Source organism: Lissotriton vulgaris, chromosome 7 (assembly GCF_964263255.1).
Source record: "Lissotriton vulgaris chromosome 7, aLisVul1.2, whole genome shotgun sequence".
Classification (NCBI taxonomy): Eukaryota; Metazoa; Chordata; class Amphibia; order Caudata; family Salamandridae; genus Lissotriton; species Lissotriton vulgaris.
The window spans coordinates 195,018,432-195,035,416 of record NC_141695.1 but is presented as its reverse complement, the minus strand read 5'-3'; the positions used below and the strand labels follow the sequence as shown (position 1 = coordinate 195,035,416).

The following is a 16,985-nucleotide window of genomic DNA, read 5'->3' as shown; positions in this document are numbered from 1 at the left end:
ACCCTCGGAACCCACCCACCCATACAGACTACGCAAAGAACCTCAGCATCATCCTAGACTCCTCCCTCACCATGACCCGCCAGATCAACTCTGTCGCCTCCACCAGCTTCAACAGCCTTTGCATTCGCACCTCCGTAAGACCTTCAAATGGATACCCCCCAAATGCAGAAAGACCTTCACCCACGCACTCATAACCACCAGACTGGACTACGGCAACGGCCTATACGCCGGATTCAACAGAACCCTGCTGCAAAAGCTCCAAACCATCCAGAACGCCGCTGCAAGACTCGTCCTAGGGACACCTTGACACGAACACATGGTCCAACCCCAACAAGACCTCCACTGGGTCCCCATCAAGAAGAGAGTGACCTTCAGACTTCTCACCCATGCTTACAAAGCCCTTCACAACATCGGACTCAAATACCTCATTGAGAAAGTCTCCTTCCACGTACCCAAAAGGAACCTCCGTTCCGCCGACCTCGCCCTGTCAGAGACCCCGTGCTGGCAGAGACCCGGTACATCTGCAGAAACCGAGCTGACGGACAAGCCTTCTTCTCCATCACAGCCAAGACCTGGAACGGTCTCCCAGCAAACATCATACGCTCCCCGAACCTGCACACCTTCAGGAAGAACCTCAAGACCTGGCTCTTCAACTGAACCGGAGGTGCCACCCCCTCCCCCCCAGCACCTTGGGACCTTCATGGGTGAGTAGCACGCTTTATAGGCCCCTGATTGATTGATTGACGGTCGGGTGGGGGTCTTCTGTTAATCGTAATAATCTGAGGTATCAAGGGCAGGTGAGTTCAGTGAATTCTTGCTAGGGAAATGTAAGGAATGGATGCCAAATTTCCCGGAAAGTGTCTCCTTCTAATTTCGCAGCTAATGAAAGGAGTTCCATACCCAATAGACCCCAGATCCAGTGTAGCCAGTTAAGCCCAGTTGGAATGTTATCGGAGCCCCAGAGCGGTAGTATAGCTTGGTGTGCTGCTCGAAGTGCTAGGGTTATCTGCCTGCCTCTTCGTGACTTGAGCGGGTAGATGAGTGGATTGGGAAGGCCTAAGATAATATAAGGGAATCTCAGAAGCTGGGTAGAGAAGTGGGTGTCTATTTCTGTTAGAATTCCCTCCCAGAAGTGTGCCAATTTTGGACAGTCCCAATGTATGTGTGCCCTCTGTGAGACATCACTTGCTATCCTGTGCGGGATCTATCTTATGTAAATGAGTTGAGGTTAGATACAAATAAGAAAATATTTCCACTGCAGTTTCGGTGCTTGAAGTTTTGAGGGCTGATCGTCGAGCTCTGTAATTAATTTCTCTCCTCTCCTTCTGGGTCAATTCTCAACCCAGCTCCTGCTCCCAGCATTGTTCAGCTTCTGATTTTGTCTTTACCTCTGGGCCCATTAAAATTTTGTATAAATCCGCGACTAATCGCTTATCTGAGGTTCTACTAAAAAGCCATTTCTCAAACATGGTTAGATGTCTTTGTGCTGCTTCTCTAATTCCTTGATTCATAACCCAATGTCTAATTTGTGTGTAGTGAAATCTTTCTTCCTCTGGGAGTCTGCCGTCTGCTCTCAGGGAACTGAATGAAACCATCCATATCAAATAGATGGCCTATTGATCTGCACTCAGGTTTCTGCCTGGCATCAAATTCCCTGTGCTTAAATCCAGCGGGGGTCAGAGGAGACGGATACGATGTATGGCCCTTTATCGTCCCTACTGAGTCCCAAACCTTGAGAGTAGGGGCAGTGATAGCTGAGAGATAGAGGCTGGGGGCACGGCTAGTCTTGTATAAGAAGGGGATCTTCCATATCGAGGAGCCTCATAATGCTCTATCTATAAACAGGAAAAGTGAGAGTATGGATTATGCACTCCTGTTTTTGAATTTGAATATGTACACTAATCGATAGAATGTTTCAAACTGTATTGCGTGCTACCTGTGACCAATATCTTCCTTCAATGTATGATATAGTTAAAAGTGGCTAGGGCGCCCAAAGGCGACCCGGGCTCAAACGTGCACAGCCAGGAGGGGATAAATACAAAATAGATTTGCGTTTTTTACATTAAGTTTTCACAATCAATTAGATGTTTTAACTACATATGCATTCCATTTAATGCTCATTGAATAATCTTTAAATAAATCGTACATTCCAACAACTCAATTGATCAAACTTCAGAAGATCATAATTAAATATTCATTTCAATTTTGCAACAAGGAATCATCCACCCCCATACTGGGCTGTGGATCACAGCTTTGACTCTACATTTTCCCCTGACGAAGAGACAAGGCGTCCCGAAATGCATTGGGCCTCATTTTCTTTGGATTTTTCTCTGTTTTTCTTTTTTTTGCAACATCTGATTGATTGTGAAAACTTAAGGTAAAAAACGCAAACCTATTTTGTATTTATAACCTCCTGGCTGTGCACGTTTGAGCCCAGGTCGCCCTTCAGGGACCTGGCCACTTTTAACTATCCATAAACAGCCACGTTTTCTCTGATTACAGCCGGGACTACTAGGCCTACTATCTAAGCTGGGCTGCCTGGAAGTGGGTGACTATGGATGGGATTCCCAGGCCTCCCTCTCAGGGATCGCTAACACTGATCTCCCTTCGCATTCGGGGCCTTTAGTTTCCCCATGCAAAAGAGTGGAAAGCTTGCTTCAGTTCTTGGGGCACTCCCGGCAGAGGCCAACGAAGAAGGGTCAAGAATATATACAATACTCTCGGCAAAGCTGTCCTTTTCAGGGCTGCGACCTGCCCCAGCCATAACAGTGTGGCCAGTCTGGCCAGGTATGCGTTTGTTTTACTCACTAGGGGGCATATTATCAAGAATGGCGTTAAAAATTACCGCCGGTTTAGCGGCAGAAAACTGCCACTAAAGCGGTGATAATGGGCGTGATAAAAAGCCCTTGAGAATTCCAATAGAAGTCTATGTTCTGGTGTGAACACGGGCTTCTATTGGAATTCTCCAGGGCATATTATCAAGATCATCATCGCCGCCTTAGCTGCGGTTTTCTACCGCTAAACGGGCGATAATTTTAACGCTGTCCTTGATAATATGCCCCCAGTCTTTATAGTTGATCTTTGTAGTTTCTCGTATGGTTGGTGCTAAGCGAATCCCCAGGTACGTGACGGTTGGTTTCCACGTGATCGAGTGTGTCTGGGTCAGGTGAATTTGCGTCTTTGGAGCCACCAACAAACTCAATGCCTGTGATTTAGATAATGTTGAACAAAGACAGGTTGCTATATCTGTTCCTTTAACAGAGAATATACTAATAGGTCCACTCTATGTGGAAAGAATGTAGCCCTTAGAAATTACAATCACTGGCTCAGAAAAAGTGTCAACACTTTTTCTGAGCCAGCCAGTTCCACAGGAGCTCACTGTTTTCTGTATATTCATTTATAGTAAATATTCACTGTATTGTTCATGTACTACATGATAAATGATCTGTATTAATGAAATAATAGATTTGATGCGTTTAGCGTTTTTACTATGCAATAATATTGTTTTACTATGCGCAGAATTGTAATCATATAATCGTATTAACCGTTTTTTATACTGTGGACTGATAAATCGAATTGTGATTTTTGTCTTACAATTTCGTGACATGATTTGTTTTCAGACTAGTCATATAAGTAATAAACGACACAAAGATATTCTCTTTTGAAACAAAATGACTGGCTTTTTTTGTCTTCTTTGTTGAGATTTGGGAGGAATTTCCTTGTGTTCACCCATTAATGCATTTTATTTGTAGTTTCTAAGGGCTATATAGTTTCCAGATATAGCAGACCTATTAGTATATTCTCTGTTGAGGGGACAGATATAACAACCTGTCTTTGTTCAACATTAAAGGTGCATATTTAGGCATTTTTGTGGATTTTTAAATAAAATTCCTTTGTCTTCTAAAGATAAGGAAGTACTTCTTGTTCTTGGTTTATATACCCTGTCCCTTTTCTGTATGAAAGGGTAACTCTCTTGAGATTGTACTATATCTATTGTATGCACTGCCTGATGCACCTGCCCAAAAAGTGTTCCAACAGTGCGCATGATTTGTGTGTATGTGAATAAAATGTATAGTCTCTCGTCTCAGGGTGGGACTCTCTCCAAAGGGCTCTCATTCCTACTTCCTGTAACCACTGTGCACCTTCTTCATTGATCGCCCCCGTCCCTCCCTGCCTCTGTGTCGCGCAATCTAGATCATTATTAAATACCAAGTTCAGGTCCCCTCCTAGCAATATCCAGTTATGTTGAGTCTCCAACACCTCCCTCATTGCTTCCTTTCGTTAGGAGCGTACATAGATCCCACCAATAGCGTGTTTGTGCCAATGTGAATGTGGGATGCCCTGAGGCAGCCCCTGATCTCTGATACTTTAGCTCCTACTTTCCCTTGAAAAGACTGAGAGAACAGTATAGCTACCCCTGCAGCCTTCTGAGTTAGGGAGGAGAAAAATTGTTTTGGAAAAGCTCTACTCTTGAGTATATGCCAGTCCCGTGCGGCAAATGTGTTTCTTGTAGGAGGCATATGTCTGTTTTTGTGTTTTCGAGGTAAGAATGCATCGCCTTCCCCTTTATCGGGTTATTCAGCCCTTTAACATTGAGTGTAATGACCCGTAGAGTTTGTGAATCTGTCATCATATATGTATATACTTGGAGAGAGTCTTGTACCCCACATTACAAGCCCCCATCCTGTGTCTTTTGCCCAAGAAGGTATATTCCGACTGAAATGCAGGAGTGTAAACATTTAGCAGGCCCCCGAAAACAACCCCCAAAACTAAACCTATTGTAAACCAAAGTCTCTGGGTTGGGAACAGCAGTTGGTTTGCCGTCCCCTTACCAGCAAGAAAGTCTATGACTTGGGGGTGGTGTGGTACATCCTATTGTCCTCTGCCCCGTCCCAGCCCCCGCCACCCACCTGTTCTGTCTGCTGTGTCACCTCAGGCCAGATGCTTGCTACACATGTCCTCTGTCAGCTTAGCCAGGAGCGCCTTCCTTTCAGTCGCCATTGTTTCGGGGTCTGGACCAGCTCCTTTGCTTTCCACTGGTATTTTCTTCCATCAGTCTCTGCTGTCTTGCCTTTGGAAGTTGAGGGAGACATTCAGCCAGGGATTGTCTTGAAGTTCTATTTGTTGGATTGGGGCCTGCCACTTGAAGATCAGACGGATGGGTTGGCCCCAATAATAAGGCACTTTCTGGTCGCGGAGAAAGCTAGTGATTGGCTGGAACTTCTGTCATTTCGAGAGTGTTGAGACTGCAAGATCTTGATACAAATGGATTTAATGTCCTTGGAATTGAGTATCAGATTGCTCACGGGTCTTTTTCAAGATTGCTTCTTTGAGTTGAAAGTTGTGTACACATGTGGGAATGTCTAGAGTCCTTGCTCTCCCTGAGCTCCAGCTCCCCACTCTGTGGGTTCAGTCTAATCGAATGGGTGCTGCTGTAGTGCCTCCGAAGATATGTGTAAATAGCTCAACAACATATGTCTCAATATCGTCCCCTTCTGTGACCCTTGGGGCTCTGCTGATGTGAATGTTGTTTCTCCGAGAGCGGTGTTCTAAATCCTCAGCATGAGCTTGGAGGTCCACTTGTTGTTCTGATAGCCTGATTATTTCCTGTTGCAGTTGTTGGATCTCTTTGTCCCGTGGAGTGCCCTGTTCCTCTAAGTTGTCCACTCTCTGAACAATGTCCGTCACCTCTTTGCAGGCCGTCTGTAGTTCGCTTACTAAGTCCTACTTGACCGCTAGTAGATCTTCTTAAGCCCGAAAAATAGAGCTTCAAGGTATGGGTGGGTAATGGGGGCCTCCAGATCTTCCTACGTTGGGGAGGAGGCTCTGATTTGTCCTCACTTGGTCCAGCTTTCCTGTTGCCTCCCGTACTTTGCAAACATGTCCTTTCCGGAGACCCCTTTTTTCGTTCGTCCAGTTGCCATCTTGTCGTATGCCTAGCTCTATCCTGTGATATTCTTTACTAGCTTTCAGCTCTGACCCTTTAGTTGGGGTGGTATTAGTTTTCATTGGGAGGCTCCACTTTTCCATTCAACTTCTGGTACGTTGCTAAGGGCTCACAATATGGTGCTCACTTCAAGCTTTACATCTCTCTCAGTGCCCTTTGTAGGTGGTGTCTTGACTCAGCTTTCTTCAGAGAGTATTCCTGTTGCTGTCCAGTCTTTGTCTCTCACTTGTAGGCCTCGGTAGGCCTCCCTTCTTCCAAGGTCTAATCTAGCGATTGGGACCTGTTCTCCAATATATTTAAACTGGCCCTTCCGTCCTATCTGACAGGGGTGCACCCTAGTACCCCCTGTGTGGTTTCTCTTCCTCCTCTTTTATCTGTTCCAGCTCTGTAGCTCTCAGTGGGCCTCTCTTTGTGTGTGACCTGTCCCCTCACCCTTGTTTCCTCGTGGTGTGTTGGGCCATCAATAGGGTTTTCTTTTGGGAGGGGATGGGTGCGCTCCGCGTGGACTCCCACTACAGCAGCCCTGGACCAGCACTTATGGGTGTGCGGTGTGGTGAGGGTGTTTGGCTCTCGCAGTCCTCCTGTGCTGCTGCCACTCTGTTGGGCCTTCTCTTGCTTCTATCAGGGCCCAAAGTACAGTGAGGGTGAAGGCTGTGCCGATCTGGAGCTTCGTTGCTGCTCCTGGTGTGTCCCTTGTCCCGCCCTGGTACTGTCGCTGCTAGAAGTCCTTCCTATTATCTTCCTGGTTTGTGATGGGGTGGGTGGGATGGCTCCGTTGCCCCTGATCATACCTTCCACGCCGCCCTGAGGCCCAGACTGCAATGGGAGCAAGGCCTTCATCTCCCCTTGTAGCTGCTGCAGTATCTGGCCTATCTCTCCCTACTCCGCCTGCTCTCCCAGGTGGTGGCTCATCTGTGCTCTTCTCTGGCATTCGCTCGCAGGGTCCTATTGCATACCTCTCTCTCCTCTCCCTGTATTGTGACGGTGTACCTGTGTGTTCGCAGCGACAGCGTCTCCGGAAGCCAGCCTCATCAGTCTTCAGTTGGGTATTGTTATCTCCCCAGTGTTGCCCGAGGCTCCAGAGTCTGCGTCTCCTGCCGAGATCCGCCTTTATTTGACTCCGTATGGGGCCCAACTCCTGGCCTGCAGACTCGGTTGGCTCGCCTGGCTTCCGCCTTCACTTCCATCCTGGGACTTCTGTGTTAAGGATCAGGCATTCCCACTATGCTATGTCCCTGGCTCTAGCTTGAGAGTTACAGCCGGTTAGGTTGGGCCAAATTGAATTTCTTTGTGGCTGATTGCTTTACCTCCGCTTCCTGACTTTCGGGCTTGGTTGAGGCAAAGCTAAACCAGGGCAGGAGGAGGTTCAGGCCCAGTGAAGATGGAGCGGAGGAGAGATGTATCTCACTTCATCGCCATCTTGGCCATGCCCTTCAACAACAATTTAGATTAATGTGCAGTCCCCCCTTAACAAAACAATCCCCACCCCTCCCTCTTTGAGTCAGTACTTAGTCCTATACACATCATATCTTGCACCCTGCTCTGATGCTCTGTTGTGGTTTGTGAAGTGACAGGTGTGCGACGGAGCGCTATGAGAGGGACCGTATTCCTGTAGTTCTCTTTAGGATCTCGGGATAGCCTTAGCTGTGCAAGGGATCTCCCTGGGAGACAGTTGCTGGTGATCCTGTGGGTGATGCAGTGGGAGTGCTAGAGTCAGGATTAGTGAAACTATCTACCAGTGAGTCCCATGCTCAGGTTGCGTCAATGGATGCTGAAGGTGAATCTTTGTGTCCATGAGACTTCTTAACACAAAGCAAGATCTACTTCAAGCCTTTGGAGAATCTTCTCAAGCAGGATACTGCAAAGTAAACGCCCAGTCCTTTCCACTGCCAACAGACAGTAGCAGCAGCTGCAGGCCAACTCAGCAAAGCAATCACTGCAAATCGACAGTACTCCTCCTTACAGCTCTTCAGCTCTTCTTATTGGCAGGGTCCTACGTGTTTTGAAAGCCTGGGGTTTTAGATCCAATACTTATACCCTTTTGGCCTTTGAAGTTGGCAAACTTCAAAGAAAGTCTTTGTTGTTCACATGTTCTTGCTGTGCTCAGCCTTGGCTCCAGACCCACTCCAGGTGGGGTGGAGAAGACAGCATTGTGAGAGGTGCAGGCCTATTCAGGTGTCGTTGGAAACTCCTCACACTGCTCAAGCCCAGGAAGACCCATCAGCCTGGTGATGGGTCATCATGATATGCAGGGTATACCCTCGGCTCCTTTCTGTAGCTGTCTAGAGAGAATGCACAAACAGCCCCTTTCAATCTAAACCAAACGTGGATTCTACAGTCAGGCAGAGACATAGGATGGTTAAACAAGAAAAATGCTTACTTTCTAAGTGTTCCATTTTCAAACAAACAATTTAAAAACCACCTTCACTAAAAGATGTATTTTTTAAATTCTAAGCTCAGGGAGCCCAAACTCCAAATGTATATCTCTTCCCAATCGAAAGTCACAGTTGTAAATGTTACAAGGCAGCTCCAATGATAACTTATCAGAGACAGGCCTTGGAATAATGAAAAACGAAATTGGCAGTATTTCACTCTCAGGACATGCAAAACACACCAGGACATATATTAACTTTTACATACACTGCACCTTGCCCATGGGGGTACCTTGGGCCTACCTTGTGGGTGCCTTACATGCATAAAAAGGGAAGGTGGAGCCTGGCAAGTTGGTGCACTTGCCAGGTCGACAGGGGATTTTAAAACTGTACTCACAGACACTGAAATTATCACGTGGTCGCTAGAGTCATTTTCAACACCTTTAAGTTATCATGAGCTCGGTAGCCATGATGCTGCTTTTGCCCAAGACACTGCATGTCTTTATTTTTGTAAGACTCTGTTTATGCCTTTCACATGAGAACTCTCTGCTGTACTCATGCTCTGCCTGTTCCTGTAGTTTGGTTGAACCATTGTGAGCAAAGTCGATAAAAACTGACTCTTCTTATTATGTTCTGGCCAGGCCCTAGCACTTAGACAAAACATACCAATGCAGCTGTTTTGCTGGAGACTGGTACTTTGATATTATGGGGATGCGTGTTTGGGTAACACACACTTGGAGAGGGATCTTTCCAGGGAGAAGAGCAACCCGCACCTGTGATGTAAAAATACGGTCTCTGGCCTGAGGTATGGGATCTGCTGACAAAGCCCAGAGATCTTCTATTACATAATAATACTTCTGCTTACCAAGGGGAGGGTGATTAGGCCTTTTAGCCCTTTATCCACGGTCTTTATAAAATTACATCTCCCTTTAAGATATAAACCCTTGCAGCAATTCTGACTGTATTGATATTATGTATTTTGCTGCTGGGGGTGGCTCGTAATCTGCATTTTAGAGCCTGTTAGTTAAATAAATATTTTAAACTATTTCCATGTCTCCATCAGATCTTATTGTGGACAAGACCGAGAGTGTGAGCGAAAGGGTGTATCCTGTTACCGTGATTCATGAGAGATTTAGGAGTGTTGTATTCTGGGGTGTCTAATCATTGGTTTCTCCGTTTGTGAGTAGGAGAGCTAGTGAGACTGTAGCTAGTCCGTCCTGGGCTCATGGGCACTAAGGTGGTAGCAAGGCTTAGCCTCTATATGCCGAGGTCCCATAATCTTGCGCATAGTTCTGTGTATGTACAGAATCCCTGCACCACAATGGCAGGCATGAGACACATTTACAGAGCTACTCGTGGGGGGCACAATCAGTGCTGCAGAACCAATAGTAGCATTTGATTTACAGGCCCTGGGTACACACAGTGCACTGTACTAGGGGCGCACTAGTAAATCAAATATGCCAATCATTGATAACCAATCAGAATTCACACAGGGAGCACTTGCACTTGAGCACTGATAAGCAGTGGTAAAGTGCCCAAAAGCATCTAGACCAGCAAAAATGAAGTCTAGTACATAATCAAAAATACAGGAGATAGAGGCAAAAAGATTAGGGAAACCACACCAAGAATGCCAGCCTGCCAGGTCTAAAACATCCAAGGTGCATCCCCAATCCACCTGACATCCCAGTAGTTCCTGCTACAGTATGCTCCTCAGCAGCAAATCCAGTCCAACGGCTCCTCTTCCTAAGGGTATTCAGCTTCATGAAGGCCTCAACAGCTACAGCCTGAAGCTTTAACCCACTGGAAATTTTTGACTTCCAAAAAAGGGACAAAGCCCAAATGTAGAAATCTTCACTGCAACTTCATCCAGTGGCTCCCCAACAATGCCTCCTCCTCGGACACCACTTGCTGCCTTGTCTCACTGAACTTTACCTTCTCAGACATTTTTGTTACAAAATTCTTCTAAGTCTGAAGGTAAGCTGAGACTGGGACATAGCCGCTTTTTGTATCTGAATGGCACTTTATCGCTGTTGGCCATAACTTTTAACTCGTGTGACCAGATGGCTAGGGTTGGCTCTTTGATCTTTTATGCACTATTTTTCACTAAAAACTTTAGAAATTCCTAACTCTAGTTTTACTGATTGCATTTAATACATTTTAATGTCAATTTATTTATTGCTAAATTCGTGGTGGATTTTTCTCGTGTTGTGTTTGCTCTTATTACTGTTTGTGTGCTGCATAACTTCCTTACAATTTGCTTCTAGATTAAGCATGACTGATTTTGCGCCAAGCTACCATAGGGTTAAGGACAGGTTAATTTAGTAACTTTTTGTGGTTCACCCTCACAGGTATTCTGGTTGTTGCTTGGGAAGGATTCACACCCCCTCAATCTAAACCCCAATGTCCTACATATCATCTAACAGAAATGGGAGCATGTCTATGAATCATAAGTTGCATACCCATACACCTCACACCCAACCACAAGCTGACACACTCATGCAGTGACACCTAGCATCATAACGAAACATGAAGTGTCCTCCATGCAGAATGTGGTGTGGACACGGATGCTTCCAGATCTCCCAAATATTCACAGGTCTAAGGCTAAGAAGGGCCCCAGAAAGGTGCCCCCCTCCTGTGCTGCAGGGGCTTTAGGGACCAGTGTTAAGCCCCTGTGTGCGCCCTTCATGCGTGTTGCAGCCATGGCATTTAAAACAGGAGAGTCCAGAAGGAACCCCTCCCAGGACACAGGTATGACTCGCTGTCCCTTCACCGTAATTACACTGCCAGCACGTTCACCCTCCCACTTACTCTGGGTAACCCTCATTCTCAGAACGCAGGTCTGGGAGAAGCCTCTGAGGGTTCACTGAGGGAAAAGCAGCAGAGTCAGTCTGCTAAGAGACACTCAGCATGAAGGCACAGCTCCCTGGAGCCCTGCAGGGGGCAGTGCATCAAAGTAACCAGGAACACCCGCAGAGTTCGTCTTGACACCCCATTCCAGGACCAGGAGAGAGGATAGTCATTTAAGAAAACACAACTAAAGTTCCTTCTTGTCTGCAAGAGTTCGTTTTTGACTCCCAACTCCAAGAAGTGGGGGAGAAAAGACAAGAAAATACTATCAAAATGTCGATGGCTGTCAGTTTGGGGTTGCCTTGAGGAAGGGGTGTGTCCCCGAAACACTTGCTGGCTGTGTGTATAGAGGTATCAATTCGGAGAGATGCTCTTATGAGAGAACACGATGAAGAACGTAATCAGCAGGAGTGGCTCGTAATGTGAACTGGGACTTCTTTGCTGTTCTTTACTATCACTGCCTCTTGGAGGGTTCAATGCAGGGGGCTTCGACCCGGAGCCTTTCACAGCCTCCAGGACAGCTTTTAAGGTCTCATACGAGACACACGCGAACCTGGGCTGCACTAGAACTCATAGGGAGGAGAGGGTGGGAGTGCAGCCTCCGTGAAACACAGGAGGGGAGGAATAAACACTGCTCTCCTCATCTGCAGGCAGGGGGACTTCACCCACCAGAGGCACAAGGAAAGGACCATACCTCTCCGAGCTGAGAGCGCCGCCTCAAGCCACCAGACTCTCAAAATTAACAATATACGCTTCTGTGAGCGAGAAAAGACACCAGGTCATGCAGAGAATTATGGAGCCGGACCTCACAGGGTAACGGCTCCTGGAACAAACAGCTGCACAAGGGACACGCAGCTTTGTTTAAGCCACATGGACGGAAGAGCCCACGAGGGGCCGCAGAAAGGATGGGTGACTTTCAACCATGGGCACAGGCCCGCGGTGGGAGCTGGGGAGGGGAAGTAGGGTTCAGGGAAGGGTGATTTAAAAGTATAGTAAATAAATAGATTAATTTAATACATAAAAATACATTTAAATGAAATTATACATAATGGTATTGTATTCTTTAATTAACCACTTAAAACAAGCACTACACTACACATCCATGAACTTTAACAAACCCTTACTATCCTTTAACACTACCATTCCCTGAAGCCTATTTCCTCATTCCCAACCCTCAACGCTACCCTTCCCTGCCCCTAAAACCCCTTCCTAGCCCTCAACACTACCCTTACCTGCGCCCTAAAAATCCCTATCTACCCTTCAACGCTACCTTTCTCTGTACCCTAAAAACCCCATCTTATCGCTCAATGCTACTCTTTCCTGAACCCTTAGTACTGCTTAACGCTACCTCCCCTCAGATGTGTAAAACGATGATGTAAAGGGGCTCCCGATTGACACACCTTGATGTAATGACACCCAATATAAGGGTTGGACAGGAAACAACAGACAGGACCGTGGGCACAACTGCAGAGAGGAATAAGCAAAGGTGAGCCAAGGAGCTTGAAGCTCTCCAGCCCATGAATCTTTAAAAGATGAATTAGAAATACAAAATACCATTCTCTGAAGGATGCCAGGCTAAGGTGACTCTGAAGTTTATGATAGAAAGGGAAGGAGTGGCTGGGATTAGAGCACAGCAACACATTCCTCCTGACTTCCCTCCTCCCACCTGTGCTGCTGTCGTCGAGGGGTGTGTGTCTGTGACCGAACAGACTTTAGGCCAAGTCCCTGTTGCGGCACTGAAGCTTGACTTGATAACCAGCCCTGGTTCACTGCAGCTTGATAAACAGATGATGGCAGGAGCTTGAAAGGAAGGCACTCTTTCTGTGGAAGAACGCACGTTTGGCAAATCAAAAGCTGTACTAAGGCAAGCCAACATCTGGGTGGGTCCACAGTCCCTCCCTGTAGAACTCCGTATTTGGAAAACGACGACCGGGAACCATAGGAGGAGGGATAATACGTTCACGACTTTCCGGCATTAGGCGGCAAACACTAGATCCGGAACCTGACCCAGCATCCCCTCCCGGGTCTACAGCTTGATGCACACTAACATCAAGCACCATTGACGATATCAGTCCTAAATTAGACTGCTTGACTGCATTTTAGAGATGGGACACTCACGTGATTAAGAACTTGAATAACCTATCCTCTGGACTACTCACAACTACGGAGTGAACCACCACACCTGGGACCTCCTAGACTACAGAAGCTTTCTTTCCTCCAATTTTGCTACATCAGTATTTTCAAAACTCGAACGAAATCGACGATATTATTACGTTTCCTCATTGCAGTAATCAGACTGTGTAGACACATAGACCGAGACAGACGGGCCTCTAGGTCGTGTCTTAAGCCCTGAGGAGTCGCAGTAATCTGTTCCCACACGACGAAACACGTGTCGGCTGGCTTTCGGAACAAATAAACCTACATCTGATTCCTTAATATACAGTTTTGGATTGCAATTGTCTTAGTTAAGCTCTACACTTTGAATGTTGTTGTAATTTAACTACTATTTGGTCATACTGTACTTTGTGTGTGCGCGAGGGCATTGTAGTTATTTAAGGTGACTCTGAAGTTTATGATAGAAAGGGAAGGGGGTGGCTGGAATTAGAGCCCAGCACCACATTCCTGCTGACTTCCCTCCTCCCATCTGTGCTGCTGTAGACAAGGGGTGTGTGTCTGTGACTGAACAGACTTTAGGTCAAGTCCCTGTTGCGGCCCTGTAGCTTGACTTGATAACCAGCCCAGGTTCACTGCAGCTTGATAAACAGATGATGGCAGGTGCTTGAAAGGAAGGCACTCTTTCTGTGGAAGCACACACGTTTGGCAAATCAAAAGCTGTACTAAGGCGAGCCAACATCTGGGTGGGTCCACAGTCCCTCCCTGTTACATTAGGTATGACTACAGAGTACAGATACACTGCTAAAGCAGACCTATAAAAGTTGAAATGTACCTTTTCCCTAGTGTGCCCCTTCTCCCGTTTTGTCCCTTATCTATGTTCACCCTCTTGGCCCCGTGACCTTGTATGCTCGCTAAACTGCTGTTGTGTTGTGTATGTTCAATGTATGAGGGACGCTTGCATTGTTAGTGATGCACGAAAAAAACCCTCTCATTAAAAAAAAAAAGCAAATACGATTGATTGGCTTTGTCACTGCTTGTTTGTTAAGCAGCTGCTGCAACTCTGAGGTGCGATCAATGGAAGTTCACACCTCAGCAGCCCCCACCCGGTGAACTCAGTTTTCCCTGACACGGGGTTTGCACCACTCGCCACACACAAGGGCACAGCCTCGGGGTTTGCAGATCAGAAAATAATGTGCAGATTTCCAGACTGGTTACCGCGCTCTTCGACCCATCGAAAATACTTCAGCTGTGCAGGGGCGGAAGGCGGAAGCCCACCTCGGGTACAATAATCCCCACAACTCAGCAATGCGGCTGCAACAGGCTCCGCAGCGATTGAAGGAAGAACGTGTGAAGTGGACTCTGGCTAATTGCATCGGAGGCCTTTCACCGCAGCCTCGCGGAGGCCAACAACAGTAAAACACCGATGATGATGATAAAATGAATTGAGAGGCAATACAACAAAAGCAACAATAATAATGCTACTTTAAATATTGGGCTTCACAGGAGTTCACACAGTGAGTTTTTTTCACCATGTTCCATCTAAGTGATGCTACGGAAGGAGTTACTATCACCCAGGTCAATAGAGGTTTTTATATCAACTCTACAATAATAAACGTCTGTGTTTGCCACACTGCAGGCATAACAACAACTTGTGTTTCATGTCAAACGTTCTGAGAACTTTAACCAGCAGGGTTGCCCTTGCCTCATCCAATGCTCTTTAGCGTACCGACCACGGAAGGATGGAAGGCTGAACTGACCGATGCATGGGTTCAAATACGTGAAGGGTGCAGAGGACGTCAGCAGCAGGCTCTCAACCGGCTGAGCTGCACTGAGGGTAGCGTAAGGTGACAGGATCCGAACAGATGTTCACAGCAGACGCCCTCACCCCCTGAGCTGTTCTAATACAGGTGGACTCAACGCTCAATTATTTACCTCTCTCCAAAGGATGTCCGATCGCGGAGGGTTTCCAGCCGATGAAAGGATGTCCCGCTCGCTGAGGGCTTCCAGCCGATGAAAGGATGTCCGCTCGCGGAGGGCTTCCAGCCGATGCTGCCGAGGGCTACCGAGTCCAAGTGACGACTAGCCGCGACACAGGGAGGCGTTTTAGGTAACTGGGCAGGGTGAAGAAATGTCACAAAAAGGAAATGGCGCGTGTCGTGACTGTGGTTGGACAGAGGACGCCAGTGCTTGGGAAACAGGACCCCCCACACCCAAGGGGGTTACGCGCTGCGGTCTGTCCTACCAGGATGTGGTGCTTTGGGGCGCATTTCTACAGTGCATGGGATCCTACAGGGCGCACACCTGGATCCGTGACTCATCATTTCAACCAAATGGTGTCAGGGCAAGCCCACCTGGATCCGTGACTCATCATTTCAACCAAATGGTGTCAGGGCACGACCGTCCCTCAGTGGTGCCTCCAGCAAACACAGCCTACTGTGCAGGGTTTCATTTCCTCAAGTCTGTCTGGAGGGCACTCCCCATTTGGAGTGTCTTTACCTCAGCCATAGAAACTAAGGGGCATGTTTATGAGTTTATCGCACAGTGCAGCGCAGCAAGTCACCTAACTGGACTGGATGACAAGGGAAGGGCGGGAAGGTGCAGAATTTAAATGAATATGGGCTCATTCCTGCCTTTTCCCTGCGCTGGCGCCGTTTTGCAGCCAAGCGCCTGGCACGTTGCTCCCTGGGGCAAGGGTGCCTACAGTGGCGTAAACGAAACTTGAGGGGGCCCCCCTGCAAAGCACATGGAGGGGGGCCCTCCCCCCGTCGGCCCGGCCCACCACCTACCACGGTGCCCTATACACATAATAAACATGAACACATAGGACAGCACAAGATGCCCTACACATTCATTCTCTCGAGCACGTGGGTACTGTATTTTATGACAAACTTCTACCCCACGTTTCAGATTTGCTGAACACTCCTAATCCCACATACAAGGAATATCAAAGATTATTCTGCTCAATATGGAGAATGCTGTGCAGTTTTTGACTCTGAATAAACTTTTTCAGACTTTTTAAGAGCAGTATTCTATTTTCTTTAAAATTCACAACACTGTTCAAATAAGGAGGGGGTGGCATTCTTGCCCTGTTAATTTCAGGTGCTCCATATATGTGTGAGAACAAACAATGCCTTTATCTTCGCTCAAACAGCAAAAATCAAGCGTTCATATGTTTTTTTAATGTATTTATTCTACACACACGTATACAATTATGGCTGAAACACGCCAAGTGAAACGTGACTTGAATTACTGGATGTTACAAGATAATGGAGTTTTATGGTGTACACAATACACGCTGTAAACAACAGCCCTGCTATATGCATTATGGCATTCTATATAAATAGACGATATTAGGCAGTGTCACGGGCGGCAGGACTTAACATATACTCTTGACCTTTACATTGAACAGTCGGGGTTGATTGCTTTCTTTTAAGGGAGCAAAATTGGACCTCCGGTCACTGCAAATTGCTCAGACTGTCTGCCCTCAAGCTCCCACCAGGAGACGAGATGCTGTGAAATCTCTCGTGGTGCTGCTGTGCCCGTCCAAACCCCACTCCCCTCCACACACACACTTCCTGCATACAGTCTGCAGTTTAAACACGCCACCAAACTGCGGTACTCTGCACCAGGGAGGTTGTGGGCCTGACAGGATAAATTTACAGGAGTGCTATGCAAGTTGGGAGGTTTACCCACTAAAGAAAATG

At 47.0% G+C, this 16,985-nt stretch overlaps 1 protein-coding gene across 1 annotated transcript in view; it reads right to left on the bottom strand.

Annotated features, from left to right (window-relative positions):
- Nucleotides 1–15,480, bottom strand: part of LOC147701172 (lens fiber membrane intrinsic protein-like) — a 54,510-nt gene extending 39,030 nt beyond the window's left edge. Inside the window, exon 1 of the mRNA XM_086928587.1 lies at nucleotides 15,214–15,480. The gene's annotated coding sequence lies outside the window, so the exon portion shown is untranslated. The remainder of the gene's footprint in view (nucleotides 1–15,213) is intronic.
- Nucleotides 15,481–16,985: the final 1,505 nt, after the last annotated feature.